The 13,424-nt window shown below is 31.3% G+C and overlaps 1 long non-coding RNA gene across 1 annotated transcript; it reads left to right on the top strand.

Annotated features, from left to right (window-relative positions):
* Nucleotides 1–2,779: 2,779 nt before the first annotated feature.
* Nucleotides 2,780–3,755, top strand: LOC121125715 (uncharacterized). Its single transcript, XR_005866734.2, has 3 exons — nt 2,780–3,019; nt 3,163–3,212; nt 3,285–3,755. It is a non-coding gene; the product is annotated as an uncharacterized lncRNA (long non-coding RNA).
* The last annotated feature ends 9,669 nt before the right edge of the window (nt 3,756–13,424 follow it).

A 13,424-nucleotide genomic window follows, 5' to 3' on the forward strand; every position in this document is an offset into this window, starting at 1 on the left:
AGCATACCAATTTTGGCCTATATACTTACAGACCTAACACACTTGTCTTTGATATCTTTTCATATGGCTTCCATTGAATTCCATATTGTTTCAAGAGGTCTGTTGATCTCTACTCTGTCCAAATCAATTATAATGTCGTCAAAGTAATGATCAACGGCCTCAGACACTTTTTTATCCTTTGACAGAATGTACGAAAGCACAGAATTAATAATCTGAGGAGCACAATTGAATCCGAATCCTAGCCTTGTCATTTCGTACTGCTTCGACTTGTATCTTATCTGCATAACCTTTGAGAAGTTCCTCCTGACCATTATTTACAAATATGCGTCCCTCAGATCCAACAAAGCGTTGTTGTTGGTGAATTGCCTCCATGCAATATTTTTTTCACTGAATACATCTGTGTCTCCCCACTGCACGAGACACACTCGTTCAGTTATCGGTCATTATCATCTTTTTTGATAGACAACCATCTTTTCTACGACACTTGCTCTGATTGTGGTTTTGGTGCACACTGTATCTATGAGGCCCCAGACTATCCTACCTTCAGATTTCAATTGTATACTTGGGATTAAAGCGCTTTCCTCCCATTAGGGACGTCGCTGACAACGTCTTCGTTTTGTTTCCTTGCGCTGCATTGCTCCTTACATACTTCTAGCAGCTTTGCGCCAATTGCCCTTCTTCGCCAAATACGAAGCATCTTCTCCTCGGAGGACATTCTTTGGGCAGATGAGGGCCACCACACTTGAAGCATGTCAAAGGTTTTGCCCTCGCTATTAGACCGATCTCTGTAGTAAATTCCTCGTATCTCTGGCATCGTATTTCGCTCGTCAGTGCCCTTGTCAGATGGTTTTCACTCATCTGCAGGATCCCAGGTGTAGACTTTATTCTCTTGCTTACGTCGGTGGGAAGTCCCGAAATAAAAGCAAGCCTTACCAGTTTGGACGTGTGTGACAAACCCTCTAGACCGATTAAGTTGTTCGTCTCCGCTACGGAGACCTCGAACGACTCTCCCGGACTCTATCTTCTAGCTCTAATTGTATCGTTGGTGGAGAACGGGTTGAGCGAGAAAGTGCTCTTGAGTACAAGAATGATTTCTATAACGTCCCCCTTCTCCTTCTCAGCCAGTGGATCGTGCACTGAAAATGCTCTTCCATCCAGAAACAACGGAACCACTCCTGCCATGTCTTTTGTCTTTAAAAGATCATTGGTCAACTCTACCTGTCGAATCCAGACGTTGACATCTCCAGACACGTCGAATCTCAGCATCACTATTTTTAATGTAGTCATGGCCGTTATAGCTGGTAGCTTCTTACTACTGGTCAAAAATAATAAACAGACGTCGGATTTGTCGATATAAATGTGCCTTTAGTCCCTTGTCTAGAATTAGACGCCACTCATTATCCTCATCTCATATCAAGAGCGTGGATATTCATCTATAAAATCAAGTTAATGATGAATACATCAAGTCAGACTTTAACTCTGATCTAACAATGATGCTTATTGCATGTATATACCCTTATCCATTGCTAATCATTCTACGTTCAAAAAAATTATGGGGAAATACACCTATCCCTTCCCGAGGAACCATCATTAAATTAATGGAGGATGTAGGTAATGATGTCATTTATAGAAATACCCTCATTGTAAATTGTTAATATGAGATAATTTTCAGCATGTTTTGAGTCATCCACACCAAATTACGATCAAAGTTATGATTAAAAAGTATAAAATATTTACTAATTTCGAAATGGAACTCTGAATTTTTTACCATCTAACAGTCAGTATTCATTTTTTTTTAAATCTAACCATAAAATAAGATTCTATTTTAGCTAAAAAATATCAAGAATTATGATACACAACTCATTAAATGGCAACAAACAACTCATTAAATGGAAAAAAACAACTCCTTAAATTGACTGAATTGTCTTATCAGTTATAAAGGAGTCTTATTTTTATATCTAAGATAAGTAATTAAGGTTTAAAATTTGACTGCATGGATTTACTTTTTTTTAGATAAACATGAAATAAATGAAAGTAGGATTCTAAAAGCTGTTCGTACTAAGATTGAAAGAAGAGATGGATTTCAATCTAACATTTTTTATATTAGTATATTTATTGTCTAATTTTATGATTTTGCCATTTACTTCATTATTAATAATTATTTAGATCTCATCGGTAGAGATATATCTATCCTCTGCACAATTGTATATTGCAACTTCCACATGAGGAAAAAGGATGATGATCTTTTTGATTAAACCCCACGTCTGGCTTGTGTTTTGCAACCTTAAGTTATGACATATTTAACTGAATTCCAATGTCAGAACAAGAAAATATTATTTGGATCAATCTATTATTTCAATATTCTGTATGTATAATTTATTGTTATTATTAGTTATATTATTCTAATTGTTCAATTTTGTATATTTAATCATCATGCATAATGGTTTATTTTTTAGTATGTAGATTATATTTAATTTAAGCCTTTTTTTTTTTTAAACTTGGAACTTCAAATATATTTTGAAATACTCTACTTTGTCATTTCATTAGTTATTATTCCGAGAATAGGGTTCATAATAAATTACAATTTCATAGAGCGTGACGTTTTCAAATCTACTGTAACGGATAAAAAACGTCTAAGTCAATTATACGGGGTATATCTGTATTAAACATTTTGCTAACAAATACTTTCGTTATACCCTCAAAAATCATAATAAAGCAGGCAGCTGATAATCACATCAGTATTTTAAACAATGATACCATTAGTCTTTCTCCCCTTCTTCTTGCACGCGTTTTTCTTTACAGGATTATCAACTTTGAGTATATTATTAAATGCTAAGTCATTTATTTATCATCGTCTCATTTTCAATACTCATTGCAAGTTAAAAATGGGTAAAGAGGATAGTTGGGATTGTGAAACCCTCATTTCCTTAAAAAAAATCTCAACTGGATTTGTGAATGGGATAACTTAAATAAATTAAGTTTAAGCAAGGAAACTTTTTACGCTATACAACATTCGTAGGCAAGTGGGATAGAACTTTCAATATATTTATTAAGATTCAAAGGAATGGATTATGAACCTTGTCGATCCTTAGGACGAATTCTAGACGAGTTACTAGTCTTTCATATTGAGTCCTAGTCTAATCTGAAATTTCCTTTTTCTAGTCCAAATCGAGTCCTCCTGGAGCCCATGTTCGAGTTTCCAATTCCGATTAGTGAGTTATAATTATAATTATGTAATTGATGACCAAATAAACCGAATAATATTTTCTTCACTTCACGTCTAGAATCTATGTATTGAATGTTACTAAAGAAAACAGCACGCACATTTAATAGGTTGCACGAACCATTCAAGTCCTGTAGTAAAAGAAGTCTTTGCGTGTTTACGACGGATTTTTGGCTTCCACGATGCTTTTAATAGTGACGTCATAGTGTATAAGTAGTTGCGCGTTTTGTTTACATTTTTTTCTTATGAAAAAAGAAACAATTACATTCTTGATTCTACAATTTGAGAAGGTCTTCATTATATTAAAAGACATTAAAACACATTGAGGATCTTCCACGTCGTAGTGAAGCATATGAAGCTATGTCTCAGTTTCTACAAAGGATTACTGTTATGTATTTAATATTTCCTTACATGTTCTTAACTTCTTGTATATTCGTCTATGTATTATAAGTACTGTGTTTTACGTATTATAAATAGTCTCGTATTGTGTAAATAAATTAGAGTATAGTTAGAATACACATGATCTTATAAACAGTGTTACATTATTCCTCCACGTGAATTATTCTCCTCATGTCTCTCGGTCATCCTGGATCTCTCCACCTTATAAATAAGTTTGTGTCTCTCCCTCGTCAAGACGCAACAATTACTTTGCCGTAGTGGACTACAGCGAGGAACAAAGAAGATTGTCGGATTTCACTCAAATCCATTAGGAAAATTAAATTGAAGGCTTATTAGTTATTCTTTGTTAACTCTTCACCCTTGTCATCATCAATTCTATCATTCAATCCAAGAACAATATATTCAATCCATATATATTGTAATTACTTATAAGTTATTTGTATTGACTGTCATTTGTTAGGATGGCTATAAATTATCATAAGCATTCTTCATCAAATAGAAGATACTAGATGAAGACTCCTTGGAGAATGTGTGGAGTTCAATCTAACAAAAGATCGTGTTACTTCGTCACTCCCGGCATTAAAGAATAGGTCATTGTGATAAAGTGCAACATAATTACATATACTAGGGATCATGAATTTAAAAAAAAAATCATAATATGCATTGTTATGTAGTGATTTAATTGAACTTAAGTATCTTAAAACTGATACTTTATTGAAATAGAACTGATTAATCCACAGTCAAACAGTTCCCATATTGACTCTTTGTGGATTTGACACAAGAAGAAAACTTCGCTCCCAATAGCATTACAGTTGTTTTAAAGAAGAACTCTTTTATTTCGAAAAAATGTTGGCCATCCAATTTCGAGGAATTGCTTGACAAGGTTTTTAGACTTAGCTAGAACACAGGCACTCACATTTCGAAAGTTTATTGTTTAAAATTAAATAATGAGCCTCAAAAAAAAAATATATATATAATTTCCGTCTCTATTTTTTAACTAATGAAATGAGCAGTTTTTCGCACGTTACTTGCTATTTTTCTTTTTATGCTACTTTTGTTTACAATATTAATATACTTTAGTCTAATGAATGTACGAGTGCGAATAAATTTTTTTATAACTTCATATTCTTCCTTAGGATACTTTTCCACAATTATGCTGATGAGTCGATCCATCACATATGGTTCGGTATCAAAAAAATTCCCATGAAACTTAATGAAATGCTTCTCTATTTTTTTGCAAAATTCCAAAAAGATTCCGATGGTTGAAGCAGTCCCCCTCTTGACAATGTTTTAAGCCATGGACTTGGAGGAACTTGGATGCTGGAAGTATTACACCCCAGAGTGGAAATTTTTGATGTAACGATTTGGCCACATATCCAGCAACATAAATAAATCATCTTCACAGATTTTAGGAAGATGTAAATCATTAGATGGTTGTTCTATTGTATTTTCATCATTATTTATATCTTCCTCAATCTCACCTTTAATGATTTGAGGATAAATTATATCATCAAAGTCTTGATAAAATTCTATGTTATCTTCTGAATCTGCTTTGCTCAAAATATGACCTAAAAGGAGATGCAGGATTAGTATATATACATTAGTGCATTGGTGATACTACAACCTGTAATTTGTTGAAACATAGAAACAAAACATTGGTCTCCTTCAGATCTGATGGGGAGCATTCTCAACAACCATTTTTTCTGAGCCACTTATTACGAGTATCCGAAATCGATCCATGGCCTCTACCGCATTAGGATGAGAGTGGGTTCGTCCAATATATCTTATTCTCGAAAAAAAAAAAGTTTTCAAAACAATCTTGATTTAAACAAGATGTCAATATATATGGAAGGCCAATTTCATTATTTATGTATTGATTTTGAAGAAATAATTATGCCCTTTTGGTAGGGCTTCAAAGAGGACTTAGGCAACACCACTTCACCATTTTTATTTCTCTTAATTTGCTTCATTGTTCAAATCACATTTATCATGCTTTGGAGAATATCCTTTTGTATATCCAAATTTACTCCATAGGCACATCCAAAAGCATTTTTTGATATTGGTCGGGAGCTTCATCTCATCAAAGCACAAGACAGCTAAGTTTCCATTTGGAGTTTCGTTGGATTTGATTTGTTGAGCGATAATTTTAATAATATTTGATTGTATTCCAGGAGCTGTTTTAAAATTTGGATCCACCGTTTGAGGGTTGTTACACTAGGAACCGGAAGTAGACCACTGGATTGAATGAAACGGTATGCTTTTGAGGAAAGAGACTTCAGTATCAGTCCTTTAACAATCTCCTCCTCATTCCATTTTCCAAACCTCTTCCAACTGATAATGAGTTTAAATTGAGATTTAGTAAATCTCTTTCCTGTTCTCCTTTCATCGCTTCCTTAAAATTGGATTAATAATCTATATTCCGATTGAAGGGTTTTCACTTTTTCGTGTAAATCTGCATTCTGTTTCCTTAGTGACTCGAGTTCTAGAATGAGTGGATCTTTTCTGGTATTAGAAGCCCTACTAATTTGTATAATCCGGGATACAAATGCTTGATTAGATGCGTTAACCTTTTGTAACACAAGTGTTTGAGTTGATTTTAAATTTATATGGTATAATTCATCAAATGTATCCAAATATATTTCATTAGAATCTTCTTCAAAATGGTCCACTATCTTAATTCTTTTCTTTTTCCTTGGACCTTGCTCAAATCCTTCTCCAAGTATGAGACCTCTGGAAGGGATAGCATCTTCTTTCAATTTTCTTTTTAAAAGTAGTCCCAGCAATTCACCTTTTAAATCCCTTTTATAAGCATTTTCCTCAAAATGATTTCACAAATTCTAGGGTATTTTCCTAAGGGATCCTTAGGAAAATGATGATAAATTATGTGGTAAGGAGAATTACAAATGGCAACTGCACAACTGACAGTTTCATTGCGCAAATAAATTATACTTTTTCGGAATGGCGAATAGGTATTATTATCGTAATTATAATAATATTATTAATAATATATTTATTATAAAATGTAAATAAGATATAATATAATACTCCAAGGATACTAAACTTCTCTCTCTTGCATTTATAGTCTTTTTAGTTTGTAGAACTTAATATTTCATTCCTCATATTAGCTATCTGCTCACAATTTATAGTTCTAATATATTCTTATCGAGTTTCCATTTAGAGTGTTTATGAAATTTCGACTGTTGAATATACAAGAACAACGAACAATAATTTGTAATTTGGGATGGTAAAAGGATATTGGTAATTTTTTTTTAAAGATAGTTATCGTTTAAAATTTAGCTCCTCATCATTACTCTTAATTTTAGGTCCAAAAATAGTATCATACATTTCTTATGAATCATTATAATCACTTTCTTCGATGCACTCTCTTTCCCTAAATTATGAAATTGTTTTCATTGTGTAAAAATTAACTGAAACTCTGAAATCTTTGAAAATTTTACAACAAGTAATCGAATAAACTTAAATCGACTAATTTGAATTGAATCACAACCCATGGATTCTAAAATAAATAGTTGCAATTCTAACGTAATAAGAAAAAATTTATAGAAGAAATGAATAAATCGAAATTATTTTCAAGATACAAAAACATAAATATAATGACCATCCTAGTATCATCGTATATGTATTAAATAAACACATTCCATGAACAAAAAATCAGATTGATATGGAGTATGAATGAAGATAATCTAATTCAAAAATGGTTGGATATTTACAAAAAAATCGATATTTCCTATCATTACAGAAGAGATCCAAGGGCTTCAATAAAAATTGTATTTAAATATATATTTTTTTTTGTAAATCTTGATAGATGTTGCCGTTTCCTTTATTTAGTAACTAAAAAGTTATAATTCCTCAATATAAAAAAAATATCTTGACATTCCTAAGAAGAAATGTTGTTCACTTTCCTCAAAGCCCCTTAAAATGACTGTCATGCACAAACTTCAAGTTGTTTATATCTACGTTAAAAAACAACATATATAATCATTCATGAACGGACAATATTCAAAGTTAATACTGTTATTTATATTTTCAGCCAATTGAAAACTGTAAGCATAAAGGAAACGTCCACCTTGAACTTTGGATAAACCATCATTGAAGCGAAAATGAAAATAAAAGTGTATTTTGAATACTTAGTAAATATAAATTAATTTTTTTTTTAATATTTTCCTACTCAGTCGTATACGTAAATATATTTTAATATCTTGGAAAAGTTGCATGTATATTAGGTTATATATCCCTTCAATGTCTACTGATGATGAGTCTTATAATGCATCTGTAAGCCAATTAATTTTGAAAAAGTACTAAAGCAGGAACCACATTGGAATTTTTTGATCTTCTCATGAACAGTTTCAATATGGGTCTTCAAGTTTGATTTTTGTGTAAAAAAGCTAGAACAGTAAGTACATGTGAATTTTTTTATCTTCTCATGAACAGTTTCGATATGCTTCTTTAAGTTTCCAGATTGTGAAAAAGAACTAGAACAGGTACTACATTGGTATTTTTTGATTTTCTCATGAACACTTTCAATATGCATCTTCAAGTTTCCAGACTGTGAAAAAGAACTAGAACAGGTACTACATTGGTATTTTTTGATCTTCTCATGAACACTTTCAATATGCATCTTCAATTTTCCAGAGTTTGTAAAAGAATTAGAGCAATGACTACATTGGTATTTTTTGATCTTCTCATGAACAACTTCAATATGTGTCTTCAAATTTCCAGATTGTGAAAAAGAACTACAGCAGGTACTGCATTGGTATTTTTTGATCTTCTCATGAACACTTTCAATATGCGTTTTCAATTGTAGAGAGTTAGTAAAAGAATTAGAGCAATCACTACATTGGTATTTTTTGATCTTCTCATGAACACTTTCAATATGCATCTTCAAATTTCCAGATTGTGAAAAAGAACTAGAGCAGGTACTGCATTGGTATTTTTTGATCTTCTCATGAACATTTTCAATATGTGTCTTCAAGTTTCCAGTGTTTGTAAAAGAACTACAGCAAAAACTACATTGGTATTTTTTGATCTTCTCATGAATAGTTTCGATATGCGTCTTCAAATTTCCAGATTGCGAAAAAGAACTAGAGCAGAAACTACATTGGTATTTTTTTATCTTCTCATGAACACCTTCAATGTGCTTCTTCAAGTTTCCAGACTGTGAAAAAGAACTAGAGCAGTGACTACATTGGTATTTTTTGATCTTCTCATGAACACCTTCAATATGTTTCTTCAAGTTTCCAGAGAATGCAAAAGAACTAGAGCAGTAACTACATGTGTATTTTTTTATCCTCTCATGAACACTTTCGATATGCGTCTTCAAATTTACAGATTGTGAAAAAGAATTAGAGCAGTAACTACATGTGTATTTTTGATCTTCTCATGAACAACTTCAATATGTCTCTTCAAGGTTCCAGATTGTGAAAAATAACTAAAGCAGTGACTACATTGGAATTTTCTCTTCTTCTGAGGAGGACCTTCAATATAAATCTTCAAGTCTTCAGTCCTTGTAAAAGAACTAGAACCCATTTGAATTTATAATAATTGATAACACTGTTCTAATAACGTGAAACGAGGAAATCAAATCCAAGATACTTGGTTATTTATTTGTAATTACTTTATTTGTATTTGTACGAAGCCCGGTATTTTATTCTAGGTAGGTTACAGAAAATCAAAAATCACTGAATCAAAGACTTTGAATCGTTTCTTGCGATGAATATACCTCCTCAAAAAATGACGTCACGTGTTCTTTTGAATGTTATGTTTATATTGGTAGCATAGCCAGGGAACACTCAAGGTTAATAGAAATACAAGGTTAGACAATAATGTAATCGGGCATGCTAGAATTTTCAATTTATCATTTATCGTACCGACTGCTGGGCAGGAAAAACAGATTTTGACAAAACTTAAGCTTTTAATCATAGACAAAACATGCAATTTACTATGACGTCATCATTTAAAGTGTGGTGGAAGTCAAATATCAGCCTTACACGCATTATGCAGTTATAATTTATAGCTATTATAAGCAGTGATGAATATTCTATGTCCCGCCGGTATATTAAAAAAAAGAAACCGAAAATTATCGTTGTAACCCTCAAAATTTGAAGAATGTTTGAGAGTAGAGCAGCTTAGCTGTCATGACGTTTTATTAGGTTAGCTGTGAGCAGCCCTGAGAGAGATGGAAAGAAAGAAAGAAAACAATAATCATACTCCGTATGTCGCAACCTCTGAAGCTCACCTTTTTAGTTAGTTATTCAAAGGATATTATTTATTACCGTTGTGATACTTAGGACTTTTAATAATGCCATTAATTATATGTGTGTGTGACAGCAGCAAGTCTTTGGGAGTCCTTATTTCTTCCTCAAGTCACAAGGTGGATAAGTATCTACTTCATTGTCGTCATATGGGATTCAATATGTCCAATTTTACTCCGAAAAAGCAAGTGTCTTTCCTTAGTTATAGTGGTGGAGGATATCAACCTCCTTAGAGAAGGACTTTAATGAGAGGAAGATGAAAAACACCAATCTGATCCCTCATTAATTTGGATGGGCCTTTGTGACCTTAAATTTCATCAAGAAAGGATATAATAATCTATGTTGGTTGATACATTTCAGGATAATTAGTAAACGAGTTTTCCTAAATTACATACTACAATGTCAACGTCAACATAAATGATTACATCTATGATATCTTTATAAATGATCAAACGCGTTGCTGTTTTCGAGGAAGAGTTATGAGCATAAGTGTAAGAAGATTTATCATATTCTATTCATATATAGCCTTATAAAGTTATAGGAATTTCCCAGTGGTCCGGCGGGATGGTTTTCCTCGCCACAAATGAAATAACCCTGTCAATGACTCTTCCTAAGTTATTTTCCTTGTCCCATTCATTCCAAACCTTACTTTCATCCTTTGGCCATGACTACAAAACCTTTTAATACGTAACGTTCATATGGCAACTCCTTTTGTCGTTTCCTTTACTGTTGATCCCATCATTGACTCGGTATAGCCTCATATCAATATATTTTTGAGTCGGAACGTCTTGATTGATAATCTCCTAATAATATAAATTTGACATTTCAACTTTTCAAATAGTATAGAATTAAAGCCTCAGGAAAAACGAAAAAACCATTGCTGAAGGTTATCAGATTATGGCATTTGTGAGCTCCTTAATTTGAAATATTGTATTAAAATGATTATTACATTTCAGATTTAATGTTTCTGCTTGAACTTCATATAGTTATTAATAAACTTACAATGACCTTACTTCATCAATATTTCAAGAAAGTTAGATGCCAATTCAGAATCCAACTACTGAGAAATATGAATACCTATTATAAACGATCGGGATAGAGTCCAATTAAACGAAGCTATTGTTCTTTTAAAAACGTTAATATTATATTAATTCAACTATAAACCTACTATTTACATAATCTGTTCTAAATAGTATCTAATTATTTGATTTCAAACCGCAAAACCTAACCAAATAAAGAAATTTCTGTATAAAATATAAATGACTATTTTTTATGCTTTTATAATACAATTTTTAAAAACTGATATATTGTTAAAATTTCTTGTTGGTTGTGTTTGATAGTTATTGTGTAATAAAGTTTTTTTTTAATAATTTAATTTTTAATATTAGTATATAAAACAATACATAAATTACTACTTTCAAAGCTCTCCATTTTTGCTAGGAAATCGATAAAAAGAAGCTTTTTATGCCTTTTAACATCTTTTCAAGCAAGTTTTCCAATTTAACAAGATAGAAAAATTTATGTAGAGGACATCTATTTTTTTAATAAAAAATACAGTTATAAAGTTTATTATAAAATGAATTTAGAAGATTTATATGGATGATTATAGTCAGTTACATTAATATTGTTTATAAATATTTACATCAGTTTTTTAAATCCAAAATATTCCAATGTAAGACTTGTACCTCACTCTCTCTTTAAAAATTCAAATACAACTATTTATTTATGTCACCATTCAATGTAATTATAAAGGACTACTAAAGAGTTAACATATTTTTCCTTCGTTATTATTAATAGAAAAAGGTGAGCTTCTGAGATTTTGTTGACTTATAAAATTTCCACTCATCAATATATCTAGTAATTCATATATAATGGTAATGCTCTGAACGAAGGTATGGAGAGAGTTAATTTTATGCACAAGTAACTGCTGTTTGCAGTTTATCTATCGAACAAAGTCATCTACACGTTTTTGTTACATAATGTTGATACCATTAATGATTTAGTTCTTCTTAATTCCAAAATTGTTATTGCTATTGATTCAATATTTTGCACCATAAATCATTTTCATTGAATCGTTGAGACAAACAAAATAATAAAAACTTAATTGAAATTTTTATTCATGTCACATATTTATCGAGTTTCATATAAACATAAATGAAATTGTTTACTGTACTAGTTAAAAATAGATCTTATGTCAATTTAATAGTTTGTAATCGTCCTTTACGCATGATAAAATAAAAAAATGTTATGAAATAATGCTACTAATACATATAATTTCAAAAAAAAAATCATCAATTCTGTTTATTCAAAGGCACTTTTCATTGTACTTACAAGTCCAATATTAGTTATTTTTCCATTGAAGAAAGTATAATTTGTTTAAAATAAAAATGAATGTAAAATTAATTAACAATATTGTATTTCATAAATATTTAATATTTATATAATAGCTTTAAAAGGGTAAATTAATTTATACATATTATTTGATCGCTGATAATTTATGCAAAAATATATGGAGGTATGACGAGGATTCCAGATTTTTGACATACCATCTTTCTAATTATGAAGTATATTCTAGAAGATGTTCATAGTAGAACAACACAGTAAAACCCTAATTTACGAAAGGAATTTGAAACTGTATACAAGCAGTATAATTAATTCCAATTTTACAGAAGATATAACCAAAATGCTTGTCTCCTGCAATATTCCACTCCTTATCGTTAATCATCTAAATTTGGTTAAGTTTATGGAAATTTACACTGGAAAAGTAATTCCCTCTTGCTTCTCCATCACCAAGTCAATGGAGTCTAAAAGTTAAATAGTGTCGACCAAGATTTTAAAAAACTTAAGGTGAAGGATATATTTTTTGCATTGGACGAAACTACTGACACTTAACAGCGGTCCATGACTACAGTGTTATTTGGTCCTTTATATGGTTAATTTATGGGTCGTCCTTATCTCATTAATTTGGAATGTATACAATGATTACAAGTGTTGCTGTAAAAAGTATGAGCAAAGTTCTTGTCTCTTATTTCAGAGGCGAAAGACTGAAGGTTTTCATTACCAACGGAGCTTCATATTGTATTAAAGCAACCGAAAATCTTAAACAACATTTTCCAATTATGTTGCATATCACTTGTCTTGCTCATAGGCTGAACAGAATAGCAACGCTCTCACCTGATTTCTTTTAAAATACAAACACTATCATCTCTGAAGTGAATATATATATTTTTTAATTCAGATGATCTAAAACAATTGACTACTACGGCAAGCACTTCAATTCAGTGAAAGAGTATATGAATGTTATGTATGGAAACTATGATGCACTCTATAAAACAAAATATGTTTTGAAGAATGATCAACTTTTGTATGTAATAATGTTTATTCAACACAATTTAAATCCAATCTAGGTAATCAATAAAGCTTTGAAAGTGAAATTATCGCTACTCCTTGATGTAACAATCGTAGAAAATCTATGCCAAGATATTACGCTTGAACCTTGCAAAATTAATGTCTGTAGATGATAAGGATAC

This window comes from Lepeophtheirus salmonis, chromosome 10 (genome assembly GCF_016086655.4).
Source record: "Lepeophtheirus salmonis chromosome 10, UVic_Lsal_1.4, whole genome shotgun sequence".
Taxonomy (NCBI): domain Eukaryota; kingdom Metazoa; phylum Arthropoda; class Copepoda; order Siphonostomatoida; family Caligidae; genus Lepeophtheirus; species Lepeophtheirus salmonis.